The 20,421-nt window shown below is 46.1% G+C and overlaps 1 long non-coding RNA gene across 1 annotated transcript; it reads right to left on the bottom strand.

Moving 5' to 3' along the window:
- Nucleotides 1-1,158: 1,158 nt before the first annotated feature.
- LOC128341865 (uncharacterized) lies at nt 1,159-14,899 on the bottom strand. Its single transcript, XR_008314624.1, has 5 exons — nt 14,779-14,899; nt 2,036-2,213; nt 1,852-1,889; nt 1,462-1,578; nt 1,159-1,236 (listed from the first exon to the last, which is right to left on the bottom strand). It is a non-coding gene; the product is annotated as an uncharacterized LOC128341865 (long non-coding RNA).
- Nucleotides 14,900-20,421: the final 5,522 nt, after the last annotated feature.

The following is a 20,421-nucleotide window of genomic DNA, read 5'->3' as shown; positions in this document are numbered from 1 at the left end:
ATGAAGACAGAAGCCCCATTGACACCTGATGTTCAACACTCGGACAACGAGTGGACAGTGCACAGGTGCAGAAGTGTACACAGGGACAGCTATACATACAGGCTGTGGAAGACAGGCACTGCTAGACACTTCCCATCTGGACCATGCCTTGGAGGGGCCTCTACCCAGGTTCACTTTTTAAAGGAATGCAACTACAGTCATGCACACAAAATCACGTCCAAGTGTTCAGACACCTATACACATGTACTGCCTAATGTCCGAATAGGGCACATTACACATTAAATTGCACATTGCACATTAAATTGCACTTACCTTCAAGATGCTGTTTAAGTTGGAGACTGTGGGGGCCTCCTCCAGAAACCCCCGGATCATCCTCAGGAGACTTTCAAAGGTCTCATTCTAGGGGGAAAAGAGAAGATCGGTCATGAGTAGGAGAGACAACCTGTCTTAAGAACACAATACTGAAAAAGCACTCATGCTTACGGCAGTATCGTGTTTGATTCCAGTTGGGCCGAGAAAGAACCAGGATATTTGGAAGTAGGAAAGGCCACTCACAATTATCCCGGAAGAAGAGCTTACACATTATATCTCAGAAATGTAAGGAAGAACCTCTGCAGGCAGTCAAACCATTGCAAGGGCCCCAGGAGTAGAAGCAGCAGGAGTCTGTGCCGCAGGAGGAAAAAGCTCAATGAGAATTTACCTGGGTCCCTGGCTCCAGGTAATTGGCCCCAGACACCGCCACGTGCAGCACTGCCAACTTCAGTTTTTGCGGCAAAGCCGGCTTGATTTTGCTGGAAGGGGGGGGAAATATAAGATTGCATAGTGTGAGCAGGGCTGGTGACTCAGTCAAGGGAAGCTCATGTAGAGAAGAGGAACAGGGCAACTAAGCAAGCGTCAAAACGGTTGGTCTGTGATGGTTTCTCCTCTTTTTTCAAAAATGACAAATCCAGGCCTGGGGAGGCCCTGATGCAGATAAGGCTACTTCTAGCCTTATCTACCTCTAGCCTTATAACTTAAAAAGATTTTACCCAACCCCTTAGAATTAATTGCCATCTTTTTTAAAAGGGCAGATCCAGTTACAGATCTCGTCTAGTTTGCCACTGCCCTTTTCTGATACAACCCCCTCCTATTTAATCCCTGATGACTATGCGTCTACCTGAGCAACGTGACGGTGTCCATGGCTCTTCGTAAGAGGGAGCCAGGGTCCGGATGTATTGTTATGTTCTCCATTAGCTCCTGGGAGAAGGTAAAGAGCAAAAAAGAGTTGATCAGTACCCATGGACTTCATTGGGACAGCTCCCACAACAACATTTTCACACTGTTTTTCAACAAAAGTTTACTTAGAGAAAAAATAAATAGAACAACAAACAAACAAACAAGATGATGCCCCAAACACACAGTCTTGGAAGTCAGGTTTAGACTGAGCCTGCTCTTGGTCATTCTCTGCTGCATCTCACTCACCAAAATGGCATCAACAGCCTCCGCCTTGCTGAATTACAGTGTATCAATGCCCCTTGATTCAGCATCTTGTACTTTCTCCACTATGGAATCCAGCAAATATTTCCACCAGCGGATGATCTGAAAATTAGAAGCATTGAGCTGTTAGTGATGGAAGGACTTCTCTGTGGCTTCCTGGAAATGGACCAGACACCCTTACTGCGTGGGTTGCTTCAAGTTCTTGGGACCCCACCCCCTCCATGGGTTATTCTGCTGCTTCTCAGGGAGATTGCAGAACTGGGAAAGGGATCACAGCAGAGGGTGGGTGCTCCCAGATCCCCTGTGGGGCAAATGCCTCTCACAGCAATGACCTGGGCTCTGTGGAGGAAGGCCCTTTACTCAATGATAGCTTACCTTGGCTCTATCTCTTTTCTGCGCTGCAGTGCTCAAGTCTGGAAGGGAAGAAGAAATTCAGGCCCACACATTTTAAATTAAGGCCCACAAATCTGCCAGTCTGCTAAGCACTAGCTGTCCCATCCGCCCCAAAGTGTCACCCCCAGTCCCAACCATTCCCCAGGAGCCTGGGGCACCTCCTCACCGATGGTGACTCCCGAAGACGTCTGGCCCCCTTTGGATTTGGAGGAGGAGCCACAGTTGGAAGAGGAGCCAGCTCAATCCAGTTCCTCCTCTTCCAGAACCTCTGTCTGGGGGGCTTAGAGTCACCTGTGGGGGAGGCTTTCCACAGTTCCCTGCAGCAACTGCAGACCCTTCGCAGCCTAGAAGAGAGCAGGGAGAAGGTGAAAAAGAGACCTTTAAGCACACATTTGGAGGAGAGGGAGCCAATGGGACAGGGAAGGGTTGCAGAACAGCCGGGGCAGCCTAATAGGTTTCCAGGTATTGCATTGTCTTCTTTCTGGCTGAGGAATTAAGTAGAGACAGCCACCAAAATACATTGGTGCAGAGACCTTTGGAACATTGTGTGCAGTTCTGCTCAACCCAACTCACCAAGCTTATGTTAGAGCTTGGACAGGTATAGGAAAGGACCATGAAAGAGCTCAGGGGTGTAGCTCCTTCCCGGAAGGGAAAAGGTGGAGGCAACTGGGACCTTTTCGTTTAGAAAGAAGAAAAGAATGGGGGGCATGAGAGAGGTGCACCATCGTGCATCATGTTTGGGATGGGTTTTTGGAGTATGCTGCCACAAGATGAAGTGAAGAACAGTAACTTAAACAGGAGTCGCTTTTCACTTCCAGCTACCACTGATGTGCCGGCTGCATTGGCGCTGCCAGGGACACCATGCTGCTGGACTAGGAAGTGGAGATGACACTGCTGCTGGGTATGGACTGCACACTAGAAGTAGGCACTCCAGCACCCTCCTCCTGGTTCAGACCCAGCCTCCTCTCCTCTGCCTGCCTAACCTCTTGAACCCGGAGGGCCCTCCACCTGGGTGTTGCCCTTCACAGTTGGGTCACATCGGCAGGCCAAACCATTCTCTGCCAATTGACCCAACTTGCTGCTGAGCCATGCCACCACTCCAGTCCTCAACTGACCTGCCAGGGGGGCAGGTGCTTCCCCAGTGGTCAGGGAGGGCTGGAGCACACTCATCATCTTCTCCAGGAGAAGAGCAGCCGCCTCGTCACACAAGCTGCTCATTGCAAGAAGGAACGGCTCAAGTGTCAAGACAAGCTCGGAAATGAGCTTCCTGTCTGTGTTGGACTGTTGGCATACTCCCAAGCCCAGTTCCTTGCCAGGGCATGGATGTGTCCACCTCTTGCTTCTGTAGGCGCTGGAGCCAGAGAAAGGTGGAGTTTCACCATATCTCAACATACTCCAGATGTTGCTGAACTACCACTCCCATCATTCTTAGCCACAATAAATTGCAGCTAGGGATGATGGGATCTGTAGTTCAGCAACATGTGAAGTACCACTGGTTCGGAACCCCTGATCTAGAAAAGGGAACACAAGTATTTGCAGAAGGCAGAGGGCCTGCAACGTTGCACTGGGAACTGGGAGAAATGGAGAAACCATTAAACTAAGAGTTGAAGACGCTTATATGGTACCCTACCCGAAGCCAGTTTAATGTCAGTCACTTGACAGTACTTATGCTACTGAGAAAGGCTCTGAAATGTTCAAGGGAAAGCATTGTTTGGTTATAACTGGAAAGGAATTGCTTATGAATGGACTCCAGAAGAACAGCCCCGCTGGATCAGGCCAAGGTCTATCTACTCCAGCATCTTGTTTCACACAGTAGCCCACCAGATGCCTCCAAAAAGCCCACAGGCAAGAGGTATGTGCATGCCCTGTCTCTTCTTGTTACTCCTCTGAGAGTGATATTTGGAGGCATCCTGCCTTTGAGGCTGGAGGTGGCCTATAGCCACCAGATTAGTAGTCATTGATAGACATGTCCTCCATGATTTTCTCTAAGTCCCTTTTAAAGCCATCCTAGCTGGTGGCCGTCACTACATCCAGTGGCAGAGAATTCCATAGGTTAATTATGTGCTATGTGCGGAAAAATACGTCCTTTCATTTTCCTGGCCCTCAGTTTCACAGGATGGCCCCTAGTGTTGTGAGAGAGGGATAAAACTTTCACTCTCTCTACTCCATGCATAATTTGATAAACCTCTACCATATCATCCCATAGCTGCTCTTTTCCAAACTAAAAAGCCCCAGATATTGTAGTCATGCCTCAGAGAGAAGATGCTCCAGGCCCCTGATCATCTTGGTTGCCCTTTTCTGCACCTTTTCCAGTTCTACAATGTCCTTCTTAAGATACAGTGACCAGAACTGTATGTACTATGGTATAAGGGTATTATATAGATTTGTATAAGGGCATTATAATATTAGCATTTTAATTTTTAGTCCCCTTCCCAATGATCCCTAGCATGGAATTTGCCTTTTTCACAGCTGCCGCACACTAAGTCGACACTTGCAATGAGCTGTCCACCAAAAACCCAGATCTCAATCCTGGTCAGACACCGACTGCTCAGACCCTGTCCGCATATATGTGAAGTTTGGGGTTTTTGCCCCAATATGCATCACGTTTCACTTGCTTACACTGAACCACATTGGCCATTTTGTCACCGACTCCCACAGTCTGGAGAGAGCCTTTTGGAGCGCCTCACAGTCTCTTTGGGTGAATGGCCTATTTGAAGTAGACTGTGAGAAAGAAAAAGGCAAAGCTGCAAGACTGTGCTCGTACAGAGAGAGTTATCAAAGCTGTGGCACAGAAGATGAGGTCATCAAGACAACTCCCAAGCTATATCTCAGCTGGAGAAAGAGGCTTTAGTCAGAGACCTAAAAACAGACACCTGCATTGTACAATCCATGCATATGCATACATATGCGGTGTGAAAGCAAAGGGAATCGGATCGACTTTTTCCAAATGCAAGGAAAAAGAGAGAAATATTCCCCTTGAAACAACTCACACTGATATCAGTAAACACATGCAAATATTGTTAATGTTGCAAACATTTAGGAGAAAACCTCAAATTCTGCACTCAGACAATGGAGGCTTTTGTGAGCACATGGCATGTTATGGTGAATAGGAACAGAGCCTAATGAAGGTTTTTATATATTTTTTATAAATCATTGACTTTTCAAATATATATATATACAAATATATAGTTCTACAACATATGAAACATATAAAAGAGCTCTCATACATAAATCCCGCAAATTAATCACAGTTAGTTAGAGGATTAAATACAGAAATGGACTCAAGATTGCAAGAACGAAATCAAATATTTTGTCTGTCAGATGATATTTCCAATCAATTTGCTACTTATCATGAACATTTATATTCTTCTAGTAGTTTTTCTGAATCAGCTTATTATTATTATTTTACATTTATATCCCGCTCTTCCTCCAAGGAGCCCAGAGCGATGTACTACATACTTAAGTTTCTCTTTCACAACATCCCTGTGAAGTAGGTTAGGCTGAGAGAGAAGTGACTGGCCCAGAGTCACCCAGCTAGTTTCATGGCTGAATGGGGATTTGAACTCGGGTCTCCCCGGTCCTAGTCCAGCACTCTAACCACTATACCATGCTGGCTCTCAAATACAAAGCTTAGCAAAGTAGGGATGAGTTACCATCAGATTTTTGCAAGAAATTTCAGAAGGTTATGTCCATTTCATATCTAGTTTCAGAAGGTTATGTCCAGTCCATATCTAGTTTAGAGATGTGCGAACAGTTCGAAAGGGCTTCGGTCCAATGGTTCCGTGGTCAAATTTCAGAAGGTTATGTCCAGTCCAGATCTAGTTTAGGGATGTGCGAACAGTTCGAAAGGGCTTCGGTCCAATGGTTCCGTGGTCAAATCAAACCCCCCTTCTCCCTGGTTCGGTCCGACCTTGGACCAAACCCCACCGACGGTTCAGGGAGTTCGCGATTTTTTTTAAAAAAATTATTTTTAAAAAAAATCTTTAGTCCCTTCGGGGGGCTTCCTCTAGGCCACGGGGAGACCCATGAAAGTTCCTCCTCCCCCCACCGACCTTGGTCAGCACCACTGTGGCCTACCGCATTTTTTGGCCTGTTCGGGCCTCCGTATGTTGGCACAGGGGCCATTTTGTCCACCGCCGCACATGCACATATGGCTTCCGCAAGTCCTGGCACGGCCCAGGGCCTCGCAGAGGCATCTGCACATGTGCGGCAGACTTTTTTTTTTTTTTACATTAGGTCAGCTAATTAATGAATATTAAGAACTGATAGCCTCTCTCACTCCTGGTCTGAGGCTAGGATTGTTGTAATCCATATAACAGATACGAATCCTTTGGAGGATCTGATAGACCAGTTTCGCTCTTAAATCAAGATCCAAAATTACTGACATCTATTTTAGCAATGAAGAAGCATGGCTTGACTGCTTATTAAAAACATCCTGATCAAAATGGTTTTATTTCAAAGACTGCTACTACTACTGTACTGCTTGCGTAGATTTCATAATATATTCATCAATGTCAATATAGTCACTAAGGACATGTTAGGGGAAAAACGGTAATAGGGAGGTGGTCTGAGGAGGAGAGCTGGTCTTGTGGTAGTGAGCATGGATTATCCTGTTTGCTCTGCAGGTCCACCTTGGGTGACTGCATGTGAGCATTGTAAGATACTCCCCATAGAAGATGGGGACATAGTTGAGTGGAAGAGCATCTGCAGGCTTGCCTGCAGAAGGCCCCAGGTACATTCCCCCACCATCGCCCTGCCTAAAACCTTGGAGAGCTACTGCCCATCAGTGTAGACCAAGGCTGCTCAACTTTGGTCCTCCTGAAGACGTTGGCGTACAACTCCTATCATCCCTCACTACTGGCCACTGTGGCTGGATGATGGGAGCTGTGGTCCAAAAACAGCTGCAGTGCCGAAGTTGAGCAGCCCTGGTGTAGACAATACTTACTGAGCTTTACAATACTAAATTTGAAAAGTTCTAAGATGTTGGGTAGAAAACCAAAAGATTGTTAGAACTTATAAAAAACAATATTTTTTTCTGTTCTAAAGGCTTAACATTAGGGATGTGTGTTTTGTTTTGGATACAAAATGTTTTGTGCACAAAACAGGCCATTTTGGCTGTTTTGTAGCCAAAACAAAACACCCAGTGCTCAAAAGAGAAAATTTTGTAGCCAAAACAAAACATCCCTGTTTTGGATACAAAACATTTTGTTGTTTCGGCTGTTTTGGAACTCCATTTTGCAATCGCAGAAAGTCTTTCTCCTTCAGTCTCCATTTTGAGTTTTGACATCTGTTTGAATTTCCAGCCCTTCCAGCCCGCAGATTGGCCAGCGAAAGCACAGGCTGATCTGCTGGCAATTGCCTCCTTATTCCTTTTAAGCAAATTTAAGGGTAAATTTTACCCTCATTGGCTAGTGGGGCAGTGTGCATTTACTCTCATTGGCCAGTGGGGCAGTGTGCATTTCGTTGTTGTTGCTTCACATTGTTGTGTGTAGATCAATTGCATTTCGGGCGGCGGGGGGATGTGGATGTGCATGACCTTTGGAAATCTGCCTGATTTTTCCCAAATCTCTGCTGTTATTGATGTGTGATGTTGATGTTATTTGGGGTGGATTGGGGGCAGAAAGGGGGCTTTATGGGCAGAAGAGTGGTTCAGGTGGTAGTGCCCCAATGGGTGTCTACTGCCACCCAGATTCCAAAGGAATTGGGGAAAGGGCTGATTTTTAAAGAATTTATGAAGTTGAAATGTCTTTGGGGCAGATTCAGGGCAGAAAGTGGGCCTGAGGGGCAAAACAGTGGGCTGGGTGGCAGTGCCCCAAGGGGTGCCTGCCACAACCCAGATTCCAAAGGAATAGGGCAAAGGGCTGATTTCTTAGGAATTGTTGGAAGTTTACGCTTCTTTAAGGTTCCCCTCCACCTAGGGAATAATGGAGGTTTCAGCAGACCCATAACGCCACCTGGGGGGCACAGGGGTGGCCGGAAGTGAGTGGTGGTGTAGTGCACATAGGGTGCCAACCACCCCCATGGGTTGCTAACCCATGGGGTGCTGGGTTCTGTTGTTTCTGAGGTGTTCTGAGTGTAGATTCTCTGATAGCATATGAGATTTTCAATGACAAACCATGAATTCACTCTCATATGCTACCAGAGAATCTGAATCTACACTCAAAACATCTCAGAAACAACAGAACCCAGTACCCCATGGGTTAGCAACCCATGGGGGTGGTTGGCACCCTATGTGCTCTACACCACCACTTGCTCTGGGCTACCTGGGCCCCCCAAGTGCAGTTATGGGGCAGGAATTATGGAGGTCCATCATTCCCTATGGGGAAGAACTTCACAGACACGCAAACTCCATTACATCTTTAAAAATCAGTCTTCTGCCCAATTCCTTTGAAATAATTCTGGCAGCTTCCTAGCCCCCACTGGACACTACCACCCACCCTACTCTGCTCTGGGCCACCCCTTTCCCCCCAACATCAAGCTATACTTTTGCTAAAACCTCCATTCTTCCTTATGGGAAAAATCCTATACTTCAAAAATTCACCAAAAACCAGCCCTTTGCCCAATTCCTCTGAAATTTAGGTGGTAGTTTCCACCCATTGGGCACTACCACCCACACCCACTAGTTTTTCTCTGGGGCCATTTTTTAAAATCCAAAACATTTCGGATTCAGATTTTGCAATTTCGAACAAAGAACAAAATTGGGGTGTTTTGGATTCGTTCCAAAAACCAAACCAAACAAAAAAACAAAATGCACAACCCTACTTAACATCTATTCTCTCTTAAAAACATATATCCATATATGGAACCAAAAAGGCCACAATTCCATGAAAAGGTGGGAGTTGGATTTCAATACAGTTTTGGGATCAGAATGCTGGGGTGGGGGATGGAATCAATGCTATCTTAAAACATTATCGTTGGATATTAGAGAACTAAATGCAAAGGTTATTACTAAAATGGTATAGAATACCATGTGGTTGAGAAGGGTTGACACCAACTTGATGTCAGATCAATCAAACTTGATTAAGATCAATCAATCAATTAATCAATCAATCAACAGAACAACATGCACCATATACCATGCAAATGGTATAGAATACCAGTTTTAATACTTAGGCTTTTATGTATTTCTGTCTTCTCATGTCTTTTAATCTTTTTACATCCATTTTATCCCCCCCCCCCCATGCCTTTTATTACTTTTCATTCATGCATTCAATCATTCGATTTCTATATCGCCCTTCCAAAAATGGCTCAGGGAGGTTTACACAGAGAAATAACAAATCAATAAGATGGCTCCCTGTCCCCAAAGGGCTCACAATCTAAAAAGAAACATAAGATAGACAGCAGCAACAGTCACTGGAAATACTGTGCTGGGGGGTGGATAGGGCCAGTTACTCTCCCCCTGCTAAATAAAGAGAATCACCACAGTCAAACGTGGCTCTTTGCCCAGTTAACAGGGGTATTCAGGCCTTTATTCAGCGGGAGTATTCAGGGTATTTTCAGGCTTTTATGCCCTCATGCTTCTGGTGTACTTTCTACTATTTTTAGTAGTTTTAGTATTAATATGTACCTTAAGTACCACACACTTTTTATCTACTCCCATTTTTATCATGTAATCACCCTTATACTTTATACTCGTCTATGACCGTACTAAAGGCTGATTGAGTGATTGATTGGCTATCTGTGTATTGTAATGTTTAAAGTTTTTGGATTTATAGTGCAATCCATTTGATGCATGCCTGCTTAGGGTTTCAATCAGATTTTCAATCAAGTAAGTGTGTACAGAATTGCAGCCTTAACTGAAAAGCTCAGTGTATTTTTCGTTCTATTGCTGTTATTAATATCTCAAACTTAGTGCCGTATTCATTTATTTTATATACAGGGGCATACCAAGGTTGGAGTGGGCCTGGAGACAAGATTTTTAAATGGATCCCTCGCTGCCTTCCTCTCCTGCTCCTGGCCCCATGTCTCTGCTGCAGACGAACATTAAGGACATGTGTAATATAGTACAGCAGCAGCTTAACAGAGGACAGGAGACTACAGCTACAAGGTGTAAAGTGCAGCAGGACCAAATCATCCAACAGTCTCAGCTTTGTGAAATACAAAGGGGCAATTCATGCTTGCTACCACAAGATCAGCTCTCCTCTCCTTCTGTGGGTTCCAAAGGAAGCTTCTTCCCCAAGCTTAACTATTTTTGTCAGGGCTGTAGTATGGTGGGATTTCAATAACAACAACAACATGTTTCATTTGCTCATTTAAAATGAACAGTAATCTGAACAATGCATCACGTTAAAAATATACAAACAAAATTCAGTGTTATTGATATCCAAAAGGGCATATAAAATATCCCCATCCTTCTCCGGCACGGGCGCCTCTTGCCTTCCTGCCTTCCCTTCCCTCCACCGCCTTGGACAACCCTGTGCGTGGAGAGATGCAGTGCCAGCTCAAGGGGTTGTGGCACCCTTGGCCAATGTTGCTCTGGCGCAACCCCCCCCCCATTCTTATATAGTTAAAAACCTTTTCCCCACCCAGTTTGTATATAGTTAAAATCCATACATTTTTATGTCTTATTGTTTATTTCATTCAGTACATTTTAATAAAATATTAAAACGTATTTTGGTAACTTCCAGGCATCAGGTTCTGTGTAGCAGGAACCACTTGCAAGTTACAGAATCCCGCCCCCCGTCCCCCACCTCAGTCTACCCAAACTCACTCATAAGAACATGCCCTGTGGGATCAGGCCTAGCTAGTTTAGCATCCTGTTTCACACAGTGGCCCACCAGTTGCCTCTGAGAAGCCACAGGCAAGAGGTGAGGGCATGCCCTCTCTCTTGCTGTTGCTCCCCTGCAACTGGTATTTAGAGGCATCTTGCCTCTGAGGCTGGAGGTGGCCTATAGCCTCCAGACTAGTAGCCACTGATAACTAGCCATCTATTCTGTATAGATCTATAGATAAGTAGCTATACGATTCTAGTAGCCATCTATTCTGTACATGGGGCCGTCCCAGGATCTACTATGGATTGCATAAAAAGATTAGCTTCTGGAAGCGCCAATAGCAACCGGGGTTCTTCTACTAGCTGATACATTCTTTATGCCAAAGAAGATGCCACAATTTGCCTTTTGTGCAGTGCTTAGGACAAAACACTACACAGGACTCAAGTTGCCTAAAAGCTGTATTGGCTGACTAGGTAGTCCTCCCACTGAGAACAATGACACTTACATTTTATTTAAGAGAATGTCTTATTATCTAATTTTTATTTAAGAGAGAGTATTTAAGAGTGCTTCTTCTCCACTATTTATTTATTTATTTATTTATTTTATTGTTAAATTTATATACCGCCTTTCATTAAAACAACCCCAAGGCGGTTTACAGCAAAAAAATTTTTAAGAGATTGTAAGAAAGACACAATTAAACTATCAAGCTAAAAATTTAAAACAAAATCATAAAAGCAATACAGAGTACAAAGAGCAGCAGCAGAGTCAATCAAATAAAAGCCTGGGTAAAAAGCCAGGATTTAACATGCTTTCTAAAAGCTGTGATGGAGACCGAGGAGTGAACAGCCACCGGGAGAGCATTCCAGAGTCTGGGGGCAGCAACAGAGAAGGCCCTGTCCCGCGTGCACAACAACTGAGCCTCCCTCATTGTCGGCACCTGGAGCAGAGCCCCCTCAGATGACCTCGTCAAGCGGGCAGCAACCCTTGGAAGCAGGCGGTCCCTCAGGTATTCCCACCGCCCAATGAGGTCATTTGAGGAGGTCCGTCTCCAGTTACCACCAACTCATCTGGTGGCTACACAGAGACGGGCCTTCTCGGTTGCTGCCCCGAGATTGTGGAATGCGCTCCCTACTAAGATACGATCCTCCCCATCTCTGGCAATTAAAAAAAATAAATCTGAAAATCCATCTTTTCACCCAAGCTTTCTCAGCTTTTAAAAATGTGTCAGTTTTAATTTTGTGGTTGATTTTAAATTGTTTTAACTTTTTATATGTGTTTTAATTATTTTATGTTAACCACCCAGAGACGAAAGTTTGGGTGGTATATAAATCTGATAAATAAATAAATAAATAAATAAATAAATAAATAAAATAATGTAAGGTAATTAAAAATAGTTAAATGTCTGAGGTGCCGATTTTGTGTGTTAGGATGGAGTGTCTACCAGTTCTGAATTTTATAAACCCTTCAGTGTTCTGGTAGGTATGGGGAAGTAGTAATTTTGGAGTATGGGAGACCAAGCCACAAACTCACAGCTAACACTACAGTGAACATTTACTGTATATACCATTTTCCAATCAGCATTCTCAAAGTTGTTTACATAGAAAAAATAAATAGTGGATAAATAGATGATTCTCTGTCTCAAAAGGGCTCACACTCTAAAAAGAAATATGTGATAGACACCCACAACAGCCACTGGACAGATGCTGTGCTGGGGCTGGATAGAGTCAGATGCTCTCCCCGATATTATCTCCCTCTATAATATAAAATATATTAGAGAGAATCACAACTTTAAAAGATTTTTCTTGTTCAGTTAGCAGGGTCTCTTAATTTACATGTACAGGATTTTGTATGCTATTGGATGCCTGATAAAAATTTAGAAGAAAGATGGAGGGAACCTGCATTTGAAAAACAAGCAAACACATTTACCTGAACTGATCTGGAGGCCATGACAGAGGCCTCTGAACTGGTTCGAACTTGGCCTGGTCCGGCAATCCGGTGCTGGCGGGGGGTGGTTCTTTAAGGGCAGCGGTTTGCACTTACCCCTCCCACCGCTTTTCCTCCACTGGTGCTCCGGGTTTTGGAAACAATTTTTGGGCGGCAGCATTCCTTCCTTCCCCGTTGTTAGCCGGAAATACCAGAAGTACATGGGCGCTTGATACTTCCGGTATTTCCAGCTAACAATGGGAGCAGGGGCAGCAGGGAGGAATGCTGCTGCCCCAAAATCGTTTCCAAAAAACAGAGCGACAGCAGGGGAAAAGCGGCGGGAGAGGTAAGTGCAACCCCCCGCCTTTAAAGGGAGACCCCCGCCAGCGCTGGACCGTGCCTTCGTGGTTACGTGCACATCCCGTGTGTGTGTGTGTCTTAAATTTAGACACCTGTTCCTTTTATAACTGTATTTTTCAAGGGGGTTGTCTTAACTTTGGAATCATCTTCTATTTGAATAAATACAGGAGGGAGGAGGGAACACTCTCATCTCACAGGGCTGTTGTGAGAGAAGAGAAAAGCAGGGGTAAGCAGCGAGGTGGCCAGATTTGCAGATGATGCCAAACTTTTGGGTAGTGAAATCCAAAACTGATTGTGAGGAGCTCCAAAAGGATCTCTTCAAACTGGGTGAGTGGTCGACAAAATGGCAAATGCAGTTCAGTGTTGGCAAGTGTGAAGTGATGCACATTGGGACGAAAAACCCCAAATTCAAGTATACACTGATGGGATATGAGCTGTTGGTGACTGACCAGGAGAGGGATCTTGGGGTCGTGGTGGACAGCTTGTTGAAAGTGTTGACTCAATGTGTGGTAGCTGTGAAAAAGGCCAATTCAATGCTAGGGATCATTAGGGAGGGGATTGAAAATAACACTGCTAATATTATAATGCCCTAATACAAAAGGGCATTATAATATTATGCAGCCACACCCAGAGTGCTGCATGCAATTCTGGTCACCACATCTAAAAAAGGACATTGTAGAAGTGGAAAAGGAGCAGAAGAGGGCAACCAAGATGATCAGTGGCCTAGAGCACCCTTCTTATGATGCAAAGCTAGAACACCTGGTGGGGCTTTTTAGTTTAGAAAAAAGATGACTCCCAGGAGACATGATAGAGGTCTATAAAATCATGCATGGTATGGAGAAAGTGGAGAGAGAGAAATTCTTCTCCCTCTCCCATAACACTAGAACCAGGGGTCATCCCATGAAATTGATTGCCAGGAAATTTAGGACCAGCAAACGGAAGTACTTTTTCATACAATGCATAATCAACTTGTGGAATTCTCTGCCACGAGATGTGGTGACAGCCAACAACCTGGATGGCTTTAAGAGGGGTTTGGATAACTTTATGGAGGAGAGGTCTATCATTGGCTACTAGTCAGAGGGCTAAAGGCCACCTCCAGCCTCAGTTGCAGGGGAGTAATGGCAGGAGGGAGGGCACGCCCTCAACTCCTGCCTGTGGCTTCCAGCGGCATCTGGCGGGCCACTGTGCAAAACAGGATGCTCTACTAGATGGGCCTTGGGCCTGATCCAGCCGGGCTGTTCTTATGCTCTTAAAATAGTCTCTCCATTGGGAAAGACAAACTATCTTCCAAACACATCTAGAGTCATATACTGTCCGGAAGCAGCACTGTATGGGAAGCCAACCAACCAAAGACAGGAGGCCAGAAAGGTTTCTCCCTGCCATTACTGTCAAGTCAAGAGGATTTCTAAGAACACAGAGACCACCAGATTAGAGCAATAAGCAATAGTCTTCAAAGTAAACCCAACACACCAGCCACTACATGGTAAATCACACACATCATGCACACAGAGACAGAGGCTTCAACAAGAAGTGTGTGTGTGGTGGGGATCTCTCTCTCTCACACACACACACACACATGCACGAGTTCCAGACCAGGGACAGGAGGAAGCTGGGAATGTAAGGAGAGCACACACACATAAACTGGCTGGCTTTCAAATCACACAGGCTGCTCACATACCCCTTTTCAACCTGGGAGGGGAAAAACACAACACACAACTACACACAAACCAATCCTCCCCCCAAAGGCTGAGCAGTCCTAGGCCTCCAAAGGCGTGTGACAGACCCAACATGAAGAGTAGCACACTTCAGTAACAAGGACTTATGATCAGATTGAAAGGGAAAGGTATGTCATAAGAACAAGTGTCTTTTCACACAGCAGATTGCAAGAGAGAGATTTCATTCCATGGCAACTCACACTCCAAGCAATGACAGAAAAGAAAAGCCACCGTCCTCCTAACACGTCGAGCTTCGCACTGGTCCTTATTACTCACAGGCTACGGCCTTCCCAAATCCCCAGCAGCTCAGCCTGCGGCTTCCTCAGGGCCCTCCTGGGACAGACCTGAACCAGCAGCAGCCTAGCAAAGCTCCCTCTGCTCCAGAAAGGAGTGGGGCCAGAAAACCCAGCCCAGCCCTCTGGATTGGTCCCTTGGACTGGAACTTCCCGGGCTTTCTTCCCTTTGTAGGGCAGGCCCACCCTCCCAACAGTTCCTCTAAGTGAGGCCGAGTCCTGCCTCTGATTAATAATAATAATAATAATAATAATAATAATAATAATAATTAATTTATTATTATTATTTTACATTTATATCCCACTCTTCCTCCAAGGAGCCCAGAGCGATGTACTACATACTTGAGTTTCTCTTTCACAACAACCCTGAGAAGTAGGTTAGGCTGAGAGAGAAGTGACTGGCCCAGAGTCACCCAGCTAGTTTCATGGCTGAATGGGGACTTGAACTTGGGTCTCCCTGGTCCTAGTCCTGCACTCTAACCACTACACCACACTGGCTCTCAAAAGCTTTGCATTTACTTCTCTAATATCCAAAGATCATGATTTAAGATAGCATTGATTCCACCTCCCACCCCAGCATTCTGATCCCAAAAAACTGTATTGAAATCCAACTCCCACTTTTTCATGTAATTGCGGCCTGTTTGGTTCCATCTATTTTCACAGAGAATAGATGTTAAGCCTTTAGAACAGAAGATATTGTTTTTGATAAGTTCTAAAAATCCATTGGTTTTCTACCCAAAATCTTAGAGCTTTCCAAATGTAGTATTAAGTTCCTAACTTGAAAACACTCAAGCATGGTATTTCCCCTTAGGAACATAGGAAGCTGCCTTATACTGAGTCAGACCATTGGTCCCCCCAGCTCAATATTGTCTACACTGACGGGCAGTGGCTCTCCAGTGTTTTAGGCAGGCCGGGGTGGGGGGTCCTCTCTCAGCCGTACCAGAGATGCTGCCAGGGCGTGTGTCCCTGGGGCCTTCTGCATGCAAGCCTGCAGGTGCTCTTCTTCCACTCAACGATGGGCCCATCTCCTAAGGGGGGTATCTTACAATGCTCACATGCAGTCACCCAAGGTGGACCTGCATAGCCAAGGGGACGATTCATGCTCACTACCACAAGACCAGCTCTCCTCCTCAGACCAACTCTCTATCAACCTTTTTTGTAACTCGTTCTTAGTGACTATATTGACATTTGATAATATATTATGAAATTTATGCAAGCAGTTCTTCCCCAAAAATAAGAAGTTCTTTTGCATTCAACCCAGAAGTGAAATAAGGTTGTCCTAGAAAGGTACTGATGTGTTTTAGAAAACCAAAGCAACTCCATTTTACTTAGAAAACCTAATTCTAACTTAAAGTAACCCCAGCTCAGAGCCATCAAGGCCTCACATGATCAACGTCATATCTCTCTCCACTAAAATGTATCTAAAGAAACTTGGTTCTCACAGGATTCTCACTGTTCTTTGCTGACAGTTTAGAAAACAGGATGTAACCAAAAAGGAGTGATCACCAGATGAACAATGAATCACTCGCATGCGTACTGTGCCTTCGAACAGTTGGTCAACAGTTGGTCATGGAACCGACCAGAGAGAAGGTGACCTTGGATCTAATTCTGAGTGACACCCAGGACCTGGTGCGTGATGTCACTGTCATCGACCCTTTAGGGAACAGTGACCACAGTGCCATCAAATTCAGCATACATGTGGGGAGAGAATCACCAAGGCTGTCAAACAAAGACATTTTAAATTTCAAAAGAGGAAACTTCTCCAAAATGAGGAGTATGGTGAAAAGAAAGCTGAGGGGGGAAATCAGGAGAGTCACTTCGCTCCAGAGTGCATGGCGTTTACTCAAAACCACAATACTAGAAGCCCAGTTAGATTGTATACCCAAAAGGAGGAAAGGTACCACTAAGTCCAGGAGGATGCCAGCATGGCTAACGGGTACCGTCAAGGAAGCCATAAAAGGGAAAAAGACTTCCTTCCGAAATTGGAAGGCCTGTCCAAACAAAAAGAACAGAAAGGAACACAAACTCTGGCAAAAGAAATGCAAGGTGACAATAAGGGAGGCAAAAAGAGAGTTTGAGGAACATTTAGCCAAAAGTATCAAGGGGAATAACAAAATTTCTTTAAGTACATCAGAAGCAGGAAACCTGCCAGGGAGGCGGTTGGGCCATTAGACAATGAGGGAGTGAAAGGGATTATTAAGGAGGATATGGAGGTTGCAGAGAAACTGAATGAGTTCTTTGCGTCTGTCTTCACAGCAGAGGATACTGAGCATATACCTGTTCCTGAACCAGGCTTTTTAGGGATGGAGGCTAGAGAGCTGAGTCTGATAGAAGTGACAAGGGATGATGTTCTAAACTGTCTGGAAAAACTGAAAGCTAACAAGTCACCAGGGCCAGATGGCATCCATCCAAGAGTCCTCAAAGAACTCAAATGTGAAATTGCCGACCTCCTTGCTAACATATTTAACTTATCCCTTAAATCGGGCTCTGTACCAGAGGACTGGAGAGTAGCAAATGTAACACCGATTTTCAAAAAGGGATCCAGGGGCGATCCGGGAAATTACAGGCTGGTTAGCCTAACGTCCGTTCCAGGCAAATTGATGGAAAGCATCCTCAAGGATAAAATTGTAAAGCACCTAGAAGAACAGGCCCTGCTGGGAGTGAGCCAGCATGGCTTCCGCAAAGGTAAATCTTGCCTCACCAACCTTTTGGACTTCTTTGAGAGTGTCAACAAGTATGTGGATCAAGGTGATCCAGTTGACATAGTCTACCTGGACTTCCAAAAAGCTTTTGACAAAGTTCCTCATCAAAGACTCCTGAGGAAACTTAGCAGTCATGGAATAAAGGGACAAGTACATGTGTGGATTGCTAACTGGTTGCAAGACAGAAAACAGAGGGTAGGTATAAATGGAGAATTTCACAATGGAGGGAAGTAAGAAGTGGGGTCCCCCAGGGATCTGTAATTGGAACGGTGGTTTTTAATTTATTCATAAATGATCTAGAAGCAGGGGTAAGCAGCGATGTGGCCAAATTTGCAGATGATACCAAACTCTTCCGGGTAGTGAAATCCCAAACGGATTGTGAGCAGCTCCAAAAGGATCTCTCTAGGGATGTGCATAAAACCGGTTCTCCCGGTTCGGTTCGGGTCCGAACCGGGTCCGGACCGGACCGGGGTGGTTCGGTTTTGGTTTTGCCAGACCACCCCCCCGGTCCGGTTCGGTTTCGAACCGGTTCGGATCCGAACCGAACCGGTTCGGATCACAAAAAGTGGCTGGTTTTGAAGGGGACATTGTGTTCTACCTGCCACCCAAATTTCAAGTCGATTGGACCTTCCTCTGATTTTTTACAAATTTTTTTCAAAAAATAAATTTTTGCCCATAACTCACAATGTGGAGCCCTTAGGGGCAAAAAAGCTGGGGTGGGTGGTAGCCACCCATGGGTGTCCTCCACCCCAAAAATCCCAAGGCAATTGGTGGCTCCTAGTATTATTGGTGAATTTCTGAAGAAAAATTTTTTTTCCATTGGCTAGAATGGGGGTTCGGGTCTGCCCCAGACCCACCTCTGTGGGGTGGCAGCACCCCCAAAGTGGGTCCGGGGCCATGGCAAAAATGCCCTCAGTCCCTCCCAGCAATCCCCGTAGAGATAGGAGTGATGGTTCTGTTGTTTTTCTGAGGTATTCTGAGTGTAGATTCTATGATAGCTTATGAGATTTCCAATGAGACACCATGAATCCACTCTCATTTGCTATCACAGAATCCACACTCACTCAGAACACCTCAGAAAAACAACAGAACCATCACTCCTATCTCTACGGGGATTGCTGGGAGGGACTGAGGGCATTTTTGCCATGGCCCCGGACCCACTTTGGGGGTGCTGCCACCCCACAGAGGCGGGTCTGGGGCAGCCCCGAACCCCCATTCTAGCCAATGGAAAAAAAATTTTTCTTCAGAAATTCACCAATAATACTAGGAGCAACCCAACAATTGCCACCCCATCTTTTTGGCGCCTCTCTCTGGGCGCCCTAACACGTAACACCTAGTCAGTCCATCTTAATGCCTACCTACTACCACCACTCCTATCCAAGCAAGTAAGAGGAGGACACTCAGAGAGACAACACCCACTCTCTGATCTAACAAAAAGGCCACAGCTGTGCTGCCTGCCAGCACAGCAGCAGCAGCGGAGCAGCACACTAAGCACAAGAGCAGCACACACAGAGAAGAAGCAGGAGGCGGAGCAGCAGAGCAGCAGACCTGCTGCTCCGCATGATGGGTGACGTGATGCCCAAAGGAACCACCGCCTCACTCAGTGCCTGCCACTGACTAGGCCCGACAGACAGAAGCCAGCCAACCTGCTCTGCTCTGCTCTGATGCTCCCCATGGATGATGCACACACACCCTACATCTGCATCCCAATGACCAGACCAGACCAGACCAAGTGCGCAGAGTCAGCACAGGCCAGCAGCCACCAGCCCAGCAACAACAACAGCTACTACTGCTACCACCACAGCCAGTGTTGCCGCTACAATAACATTCCCAGTCCAGTCACGCGCGCCACAGCCTGAGCCTAGCACACAGCCAACAGCTGCTGCCAGCCAGTGCCTGGCAAGCCCAGCCAACATGAGGAGGAGAGAGCTAACAAGTAGACGGCGCACGCACATCACCAACCCATCACGACGGCGCAACTGCAAGGGGAGAGGGCACAATTACAGGCAGGAGGAGGAGGAGGAGGAGGAGGAGGCGGGCGAGGCAATCCTAGCACAGATTTGAAAGTTTAAAATCCACCAGGACATCTTCTAGAATCTAGACTTCTGTTTTTTCTACCACCAGCTGTAGTGTCTAGTTAGTCAGTGTGCTGTGCAGCTGAGCTGAGCTGAGCTGAGCTGCATGTGAGGAAGGGTGACTGTAGCTAGTTCTTTAGTTTCAGCAGACTGAGCATTGAGCATGGGCAGTGGCCTTGGGAAGCAACACAATTACACGACACTCACCTGCTGCTGCTGGTTCTAGAAGTTGCCTCTTCTCGTCTTCACCTCTTCGTGTGTGTGTGTGTGTGTGTGTGTGCAGTGAGTGCATGCCTTTTGCCTTGCTGGAAAGAAATGCTTCTCTGGTCCACCACCACATATCTGCTCAAGGACACAGAGGCCCAAGGCAGAGGTGGTGGCACCAGTGTGAGTGCATGTGTGCTGGTGGTGTTTGCCACCACAGGTGTTTTGTGTGTGTATGTGTGCGCTGCTAGCTAGGAGGGGGGAGGGAGGCAGGGAGGGAGGCTGGGAGGCAGGGGGGAGGAAAGGGGAGGGGGAGAGGGATGTAGAGGGGATTGAAGGGGGGAGGGTCCGGCTCAGAGTTGGTCAGCCACATATTTGTGCACACACGTGCTCACGTGTGTGCTTCGGTGGGAGAGACCAGACTCTCATCATCTGCCAGACCGGGGTTGGGGGCAGTTGAGGCGGTGGTGGGCTGGAAGGGAGGGAGGATGGAAGGTGGTGAAGAGGAAGGGGAGAGGATGAGAGGGGAAGGATGGAGGGAGTTGGAGGGGGGAGGAAAAAAACATGTA

This window comes from Hemicordylus capensis, chromosome 2 (genome assembly GCF_027244095.1).
Source record: "Hemicordylus capensis ecotype Gifberg chromosome 2, rHemCap1.1.pri, whole genome shotgun sequence".
Classification (NCBI taxonomy): Eukaryota; Metazoa; Chordata; class Lepidosauria; order Squamata; family Cordylidae; genus Hemicordylus; species Hemicordylus capensis.
This window is presented reverse-complemented; position numbering and strand designations above follow the sequence as displayed.